The following is a 9,813-nucleotide window of genomic DNA, read 5'->3' on the forward strand; positions in this document are numbered from 1 at the left end:
CAGGGCACCAGTGATGTTGCGGTAGTACATGGCGTCGGAGAAGATCTCGCCCTCGGAGGAAGATAGCTCGGCCTTGGTGTCCACCGGCGTGGGCAGGGGTGGCAGTCGGTCATACCAGCGTGATCGAGGACCTCGGCGGCATACTGGGCTTGGTTGAGGGAGAACCCAGCCACCGAGCGTTGCACTTGAATCCCAAGGAAAAAAATGCAACGGCCGAGGACTTTGAGCGCGACGGAGACGTGTAGCCGGGCGATGATGTGCTATAGCAGAGCATCAGTCGAGGTAGCCAGGACGATGTCATCCATGTACAAGAGAAGGTAGGCAGTCCCCATGTCGTGGCGAAAAACAAAAAGTGAGGCATCGGAGCGAGTGGCCGTGAACCCCAGGTGGCGCAGGCAGGCGGCGAACATTGTGAACCACGCCAGAGGTGCTTGCTTCAAACCATACAACGATTTGGAGAGAAGGCAAACATCAGGAGGGCGCCCGGTGTCGACGAAGCCCGTCGGCTGCTGACAGGAGACGTGCTCGGCAAGCTCGCCATGGAGAAAAGCATTCTTCACGTCAAGCTGGTGAACAGGCCACGAACGAGCGGCTTCGAGCTGCAGAACGAGGCGAATAGACGCAAGCTTGACGACGGTCGAAAATGTGTCGCGGAATTCAATGCTGGGACGTTGGTTGATGCCGCGGATGGCCCAGCGCGCCTTGTACCGGTCGAGAGTGCCGTCGGCCAGGTGCTTGTGCCGGAAAACCCACTTGCCAGTGATCACGCGGGCGCCCGGTTGCCGAGGGACCAGCGACCACATACCATTGGAGTGAAGAGCGTCGAATTCCTCCTGCATGGCCGCCCTCCAATTGTCGTCGCGGAGGGCCATGCAGACAGAGGTGGGGATCGGCGAGACGGGCGGCGTTGTGCCGGTGAGGACGTAGTCACAATCACGGGCGGCGCTGTGTTACGGCAACGAACATCGGCGCATGCACGGGTGACCATGGGGTGGCCAGCAGCGATGGAGGGGCCCGACGCGACAACTTTAGGCGAAGGAGAGCGCGCCGTCGACCGAGCTGTAGAGCCATCAAAGCCAGGTGGAGCGGGCCCGGAAGAGGCAGAGGGAGCAGGGCCGGGCGATGAAGGGCCAGCCATGGCAGCCGGGTCGCTCGAAGTGGGCACGGCCGCCGCATCCGACGGGGTTGACGTTGCGGGAGTCGAGGCAGAAGGCGCACGAGGGCCGGGTCGACCCCGGCGAGGAACAGGCAGCCCGGAACGAGGTTGGGGGAACGGCTGGTCGGCAGAGCCGACGAGCAGCAGCGGCGGTGTAGTAGTCATCAAGGATCCAGCAGCCTGCACAAAAGGGAACTGTGTCCCGTCGAAATTAATGTGATGTGACAGAAGCACACGCCCGGAGATTGGATTGTAGCAACGATAGCCAGAGTGATCAGTAGGATAGCCGGGGAACACACAAGCAACGGACCGCGGCGCGAGTTTGTGGGCAGCAGTAGAAGCCGTATTGGGGTAGCATAGGCACCCAAAAACGCGGAGGTGTGTGTACGACGGCGGGGAGCCGAAAAGCAGTTCGTAGGGTGTGTGACGGTGGCGTGGGCGACATGGACGACGACTGAGGAGATATGTGGCGGTGGAGAGGGCATCAGTCCTGAAGGTGGTGGCGGCATGCGAATGAAAGAGAAGGATGCGCATGCCGTTGGTCAGGTTGCGCATGATGCGCTCAGCGCGGCCATTTTGCTGGGACGTGTATGGGCAAGATAATTGGAATAGGATCCCGTGAGAGGCGAGGAACGAGCGAAACGCGCGGTTGTCGAACTCACATCCGTTGTCGGTACAGAATTGGAGGATGGGGCACCGGAATTGGGTGGCTACATACGCATGAAAAGTCATGAGTATCTCAAAGACATCCAATTTACGACGCAACGGGAACATCCAAGCATAATGGGTGTGATCATCCAACACAAGAAGAAAGAAAGAAAAGCCTGAATTACTCACAACCGGAGATGTCCAGACATCACAATGCAATGTATGAAAGGGAGAGGGAGCAACATGGGAGGATTCCTGAAAAGGGAGTCGAGTATGTTTTCCAAGCTGACAAGGATGGCATGAATGTTCATGCACTTTATTACATTTGAAGGGAAAGGTAGCTAAAACCCTAGATAAAGCGGCGTGCCCAGGATGGCCGAGGCGGGCATGCCAGAGCATGGAGCTGGTTGTGTCGGCGAGGAGGGCAGTCGAGGTGGTGGGACGAGCGACGCGAAGCGGGTAGAGCTCATCGGGGCTGTCACATCGGAGCACCACCATCCCGGAATGCAGATCCTTAACACATAAGCCAAACAGGTCAAATTCCACGGAGACAAAAAATTTATGAGTAAGTGCACGAACAGAAATTAAGTTCTTAATGAGAGAAGTGGAAACTAGGATGTTATCAAGATGGAGAGGCTGAGAGGATGTGGGAAGAGAAGTAGAGCCGACATGTGATACAGGAAGAGATGTGCCATCACCAACTATGATTTGAGTGAGATGGTGACAATAAGACATGAGAGAGAGAGAGTACCGGGATGGGCAGCCATGTGTGAAGATGCTCCTGTGTCAAGGAACCAATCGCATCCCCCCAAGTAGGGTTGCTGCTGCATCGAGAGGAGGGCATGGTGGACCACCGGCGTCTCCATGGGTTGCCGGCCGTGGGGGCATGCGCTGGTATAGGGGCCGGCATGGACGAGCCGACGACGGAGTAGGGGCTGTACTGCGTGGTAGGGAAGGCGCCGAACCCGTCGGTGAAGGAGTGACGCCGTAGCCCAGCGCGGATGGTGGCACGCCGTAGCCCGATGCAGACGAAGGGGCGCCGTAGCCTGTCGTGGAGAAGCCGTAGGCCGCAGGATGGGGCCCTAGAACACCGGCGCCCGGGGGATGTTGCTGCATCGGCCAAGTCTGAAAAGTGCCCTTCTAGGGGTTGAAGATGGGGGACGCCGCGGTCGTGGGCTGGCGTGGAGGTACAGCGTGGGCAGCAGGCGGGGGGCGGACCACCACTGTTATGCCCTTGCGACACTTGCGGCCGTGTTGGCCACCTGATGGAGGAGCAGCCTGCGGCGGCGCCGGCGCGGGGGCCGGGGGAGAAGGAGGAGCGGGGGCCGCGCTCGGCGTAGAGCGCCATGGCGGTGTCGTTCCCTGCCAGATGAGCGAGGCGGCTCTCCTCACGCAGAAAATATGTCCGGCATGAAGAAATGTCGGCTGCCTCGTCGTCGTTGTAGGTGAGGACGGCGACGGCGTGGTCGAACTTGCGACTCAGGCCGCGGTTCATGTTGGTGACGATGGCCTTGTCTTCCTGGCGAAGACCGTAGTCTTGAACCGGGTGTAGTACTCTTGGATCGAGAAGAGCCCTTGGAAGAGGGAGTGGAACTCCTGGAGCGCATGAACACCTTGCTGGGTGCGGTCGGAGAGGAACAGCATGCGTATGGTCGTCCAGAGGACATATGCCATCCAGTTGTCGATGCGGATGGCGTCCGCGATGTCCTTAGAGACGGAGCCGTACAGCCGGCGGATGATGCACCAATCGACTTTGCGTCCAGATGGGATCAGAGCGACGGGACGCTGCCGTCGACATGGTCGGTGATGGCGAAGGACCGGAGAAGCGCGTTCATGAAGGAGAGCCAGAGGGTGTAGTTGGGAGGAACGAGCTCGAGGGTGCGCATGGCGGACTAGATATTGAGAGTGAGGATGGAGTGGAAGGGAACCGAAGATGGGTCACTGCCGGCGAACGGGTTGGTGCCGCTGCTACCGGATGAGGCTTCGGAGAAAATGTCCATGTTAGAAGGGAGAGAGAGGATTGGTGGAATAGTTCTTGTATTGCTTGAGCCTCATGGGCATATATATAGGAGTACAATGATCTACTTGGAGTACAAGACAAGCCAGAACAAATCCTAGTCTATCTCATCTTTCCTAATAATCAATATACTCAACATCCCCCCGCAGTCACAACGGTAGCGACGCAGACAGTGAGACTGGAGAAGAATCCGAAGGCAAGCCGACGGACACCCCCCCTAGTCGTAACGGTCGATGCATCGCAGAGTCGTGGCTGGTGTGGCAACCGACGAGCTGCTCAAGCAAGGAGGTAGCCCTTTATGCCATTTGTCGAGGTAGCCGGGAGCGTGGGTGATGGAGCTGTGGTCAAGGTAGCCGTGCGAAGGCATGCACAGGTGTTGCCAGCACCGGGCATGCGTAGACGAACGAAGACGAAGTTGACAAAGCGCCGACCAGGCTTGCCAGGCCCGGGGACACGTCGTGGATGAAGGCACGCATCGGTGTTGCCAGCTCCGGGCATGCGGAGACTGGGACCTACACGAGCTATACGCCATGTCGAGGAGTCGGAGGGCCAGCAAAGAAGAAGACTCGTCGACGGCTGTGGCGCCAACCGGCAAGGGGCCAATGTCACCAACGGTGGTCGGAGTAGACGAAGTGGTCGGGGAAGATGACGGCGACGCTGGCGTGAGCTGGTGCTGGGCGAAGACGAAGAGGTGGACGGGCGGCGACGGCTACAGGGATAGCGGCGGCGGCAGCCGAAGAAGAGCGGCGGCGGCGGCCTAATGGCGGCAGCATTGGCTAGTTTAGGAGTGCGGCGGCGGTGCTCGAAGGAGGCGAATAATCCTGACAGCGTGACGAAGACCTGCGCGGACGGTGGTGTTCCCGCGCCAAGGGAGACAGCGCGGCGCATACCACGGGAGGTCGACGTGCGGTGACGGCGGAGTGGACCGCGGGCCATGATGCTACGGCCAGAAGGGGCGACGCAGTGGCGGCGGGCAGGTCGGGGTGGCGGTGCGAAGATCTCGGGGCAGCGGTGGGGACCGCGGGCCGCGGCGCTACGACCCGAAGGGCGATGCAGCGGGAGAGGACGGGATGGTGCAACCGCGGGACGACCTCGGGGCGGCGGCTGGGACTGCATATCGCGGCACTATGGCCCGTAGGGGCGACGTAGCGGCGACGCGTGAGTCGACGCAGCCGTGAGGAGAACCATGGGGCGGCGGCCCGACGGGGCGACGCAGTGGCAGCCCGTTGCTCGATTGATGGAGGGGCGCACTGAACTCAAGGACGATTTTCACGGGACATGCGGAGGCGCGTGTAACTGACAGGCTTGGTCGGTCGTGTGGCATAGATGTGGTGGATCGCGGCGGCGAGCGGGTGAGCAAGCCGGGCATGCCCGAGGTCGGGGACGCCGCTCGGTGGAGGGGGTGGCGGCGAAGTCCAAGATGAAGCCCACCATGACTGACGGCGTGGAACATTGTGCGGACGAGCGCGTCAGCACCGGGCACCCGGGTTGCCAAAGCAGCGCCGGTGCCCAGGCAGCGAGGCCCGAGCAGCTAACGTAGCAGCGGTGCCCGATTTGAGGCAGCCGACGAGCTTGACGCAGTCGGCCCGATGCAGCCGGGGACGAGGCCGGCGAGGCAGACCGAATGGATGTGCCATGCAAATGCGGCGAAGGCGGGTGGCGTGGATCGACAGGCGGGCTGCCGCGCAAATGGCGGCTATGACGGGTCACTGCATAGCGCGAGGCTGCCGGAAGGAGCGATGCAGGTGTCCTGGTCGGAGAAGGCGGTGACGGCCGGCGCAGATCGACGAGCGGGCCGGCGCGCGAACGACGGCCATGAGGGGCTGCCTGTCGCACGAGGCCGCCAGGTCGGTGAAGAGCATGTCGGTCGCGCCGGTGTCAAAATAGAGGCGCACGGGGTCGACAGCTGCGGCAGGCGACGCAAACTGATCAAGTATGGATAAAAAACCAAAAAGAAAACGCCGATTAAAATGACCGGCGAGAAAGCGAAAAAAACAAAGAGCAAGGGTTCGGGAAAAAGACTCTCTAGGGCAGCCGGCCAACACGACTGGCGGACGAACCCTAGCTATGGGCGGCATGGCCCCCGGCTGCGGTATTGGAGGCTGACCGCCCCGGGGGCGGCGCACGGAGCGGAAGCGTTAGGTGGCGGCTAGAGTTAAATTGATTAGGCTGATACCATGTTAGAAGAGAGACAGGTTTAATAAAATAGTACAATGATATAACTGTGCCATGTAGAACAGGAAATAAGGAATAGACAGTTTGTATTCATCCATTGTCATAGATATATACACTCATTAAAAGGAAGGAGCCACACTACTCTAACAGACTAGCTAACAGCCCTACAATCTAGCTCAGCCGATCGTGGGCAGCTGAAGCCCGAGCATGCGTGAGGCGTGTGTTATGCAGGGCTGGTGTAGACTGGTTCCAACATAGATCTAGTAAAAAAATTCTGGCACTAATTATTTTTGACATGAAGCTGAGTCTTAGGCTCTGTTTGGTTACAGGGATTAGATTAGAAAATGTCTCTTTTAGTCCCTATATAATCAAACAGGTGAGATTTTTTTTAAAGGACTAAAGAAAGACTTTACTAGAGGGTTTTGTCATTTAGTCTCTGGAATTAAAAAAATCTAGTCCCTTGCAACCAAACACCCCCTTAGTTGTGGGTATATTGGACTCAGAAACTGGATCAAGTTCATTAGTCGTGGGATTGCAGGAGATAGGACGGCCATATCGGATCGAGGCCGTCTTCTTCGTTCTTTTTTTTCTAGAACGCTGCAAGAAAGGAAAGGGAAACAGCAGAAAATCTCTAACGTTTTACGCAAAACCGCGTCATCACCAAGTCCAGCTGCTCATACGTGAACTGCATGACGTTACCATGCCGGATTTAGATCACGATTTTCGATTTCAATTTTGAGAAAGTTTCAGGACCAACCGAAATCACTGAAATTCAGTGATTTCAGTTTGCATTTCGGCCAAAGGACCGAAATATTCACTTGAATTTAAATAAATATTCGAAATTTCAATAAATATTTTGAAAATTACTTGATTTGTTGTGTACTACTGAAATTTCCGAAATATTTTGACCAAAACGTAATATTTCAGTGTCTACTGAAATAAATTTCACTGAAAGTGAAAACCATGATTCAGATCCAACCAGTGGTTCACGTCGCCGGAGTCTTCAGGTTCCCGTGTCAGAGCTGAATATAAAGAGTTCGAACTCACCTTTGGCCTCCACGGTTACCACGAGGACGTGGTACCCGCTACCACTGCTATGGAACAGGAGGCTGGTCTTGCAGCCTTCCTCGACCACTCGGTTGTGGGATCAAATCGAGCGAGGGCCCGGCAGCGCTGCCGGGCTGGTACATGTAGGCCACAGTGGTCGTCGATGCCGGGGAGGGCAGCGTACGTGCAATGATTGGCTCCAACTGAATGTGTACTACTATTCAGATTCAGAGAGATATGGCTTTGTATGACTGTATATGTCAATGAGGAGTGAAGACCTGATTGATTTCATTAGCAGAAAATTAATAAATGAACCGATTGGCTGTTCCTAGGAAAGTACTGTACGTCGTTGATAGATATGTAGGGAGAAGCTTTGAATGGCCATGAACGGCATTGTGCTAGCTACAGCACTGTGTGCAGTAGTAGGACACCTGTAGACGGGCGGAAACGGTCGTGGTCGGCGATTAGCACAGTTTAAAGTCATCATTGGGTTGCCTCGTCTTGCACGGCCACGCGGACATGCAGGTGGAGACCACGTCTACCAACAGCTCCTCGAGCCACACGCCCGCCGAAAATCAATGCTCAATCTCATTGGAAATGGTCATCCTGATGCCTCCCAGTCCTACTACTCCTGAGGAGTGGACATTACCAACTCTTTCCATCATCTGAACCTAAGCTACAAGGGTGTTAAAAATACTTAGATATCTTATACATTTTCGTAGTTCCTTTTCTTGGAATGGATTATATAACCGTTGATACAGCCATACAGGAAGAGGTGAGAAACCAACAAGTGTTTTAGTTGAGAGGTGAAGTATACAATTAATGGCTCATCAAATCGATTGGCTCAGCTACTCTTGTATGTGTTCGACTAATTGATGTGCGTATTTATCTACGGCAGCCTCTTTGCCTCTTTGCGACATAGAAATAATGTTGCATATTTATCACATCTGTTTCTGTTGTCCTCCACCACTGATTGTGTAAATGTAACCAGATGAAGGTTCTTAGTGTAGTCTTTCCCCGATTGATGCTCCATAAGAAGACAAAAGACTAGGTGTTCACTTTTACTCGTAGAAGTGAATGAGAAAAAATCCGGCCCAACAGCAAAATTGTAGACCCAGCCACCTGGGCGAAGATTTGTCTTACACACACCCCGCCTCGTCGTCCCACTCCTAGCGCTGACCCTTGCTCCGGTGGAAATGGGTCATATCCCCGGAATACCTTGTTCTCTCCCACATAACAGATCTTCTATGGTATTCCCTCCGTCCGTCCGGTGAAGAGTGTATGTTTGGCTTTAAAATTTGTCGACAAAAGAGTGTACTTCTATCTTCCCAATGCACTTTAAATTAGAAAAAAACACTTCTCTCACATCACACGGTAACCAAGATCAATAGCAATTTACACATAATCTTCTTAATTTCTACATGCACTTAGCTCATTGGGAGTTGCGTAATTAAAGAGGAGAGAGATGATGGCTTCCACATTTTTAATGTATTTTCTACTTAACTTCATAATTTATCCTAAAATTTTTAAATGTATACTTTTCAATGGACGGAGGGAGTAGATTGGTGGCCGCTTGCCGGTAGATTAGACGCATCCTCCTTGGACACGATGCTTGACTATATCGTGGCATGGCCGACTAGCAGTAGAACAAGCCATGTGCATGTGGGATTGAGGTGGTGTTTGGTTCTTTAGTCCTATGACTTTTTCTAGTCCTAACTAAAAAGTCTCTAGTCCCTAAAAAGTCCCTTCCTGTTTGTTTCCAGAGACTAAAAAGTTTCTAGTCCCTTCCTAGAGGTTATTAAATGACCATGTTGCCTCTAGTATATAGAAAAATAACAATCAAGCAACACCATTGGGTGGCGGGCCAATAGGTGCATGGAGGGGCATTGTTGGAAAAGTCATAAAAAGTCCCAAAAAGACTCTCCTTGAGAGTCTTCTTCATTTAGTTCCAAATGCCTAGTTTAGTCCCTAAAAGGTCCCTCCCGTTTGGTAAAAAGGTCTATAAGAGGGACTTTTTCTAGTCACTACACAAAAAAGTCCCTGGAAACAAACACCCCCTGAATACTTAAGGGAACGCAATTTGAGGAAGACTTCAATGGACGCATCACTTGGGTTGCAAAAGTAAAATAAATAAAAAACACAACAAGAGCCAGCGGAGCTTCATGTTCATTTTGTAAAAAAAGAAAAAAAAAACCCTGACTAGCTTGGATGGATGTCTTAGAGGGATTCAGCAGGAGCTAGTGGAGCTTCATGTTCATTTTCTGAAAAAACATTGGCTATCATTTATATATGAATAAGATCCTTCCACCAGCTCCCATGGGATTCATCTAACACATCCATCTAAGATTCGACAAATATTCGAGTTTTCTATTTTTGCACACTAACAGGTTCTTCCATAACGCAATCATGTGGATCATTGTGTCACATATAAATTATTTCTCCGTTGATTACCACAAGACATACCACTAGTTACTTTTGACTTTCATTTATAAAGACTTAATTATGAAACAGCCATCTTCATCACTTGCAAATATTTAAATTGGAAATCATATTTCTCACTAACTTGCTCTTGGAATTTGGACTTCTTTGAATCTGGAAAATTAACTTTGTCATAGTTGTGGAGAGGGAAGGATTTTTTTTCCATCCGCCGTGATAGCCACTAGGGTAGCAACACAAGAAGAAGGTGTCAACCCGACACTCCCCAAACCCACTAGTTTCTAAAAACAAAAATACTAAGCAAACGTGTAGCCAAAATACTACCTCTTATATA

General features: G+C 53.2%; 1 pseudogene; it reads right to left on the reverse strand.

Annotated features, from left to right (window-relative positions):
• Window positions 1-1,070: 1,070 nt before the first annotated feature.
• LOC147988640 (uncharacterized) lies at window positions 1,071-3,804 on the reverse strand (annotated as a pseudogene).
• Between the last annotated feature and the right edge of the window lie 6,009 nt (window positions 3,805-9,813).

The sequence above is a fragment of the Triticum urartu genome, chromosome 1A (genome assembly GCF_056163025.1).
Source record: "Triticum urartu cultivar PI428250 chromosome 1A, HENAU_Tu73, whole genome shotgun sequence".
Classification (NCBI taxonomy): Eukaryota; Viridiplantae; Streptophyta; class Magnoliopsida; order Poales; family Poaceae; genus Triticum; species Triticum urartu.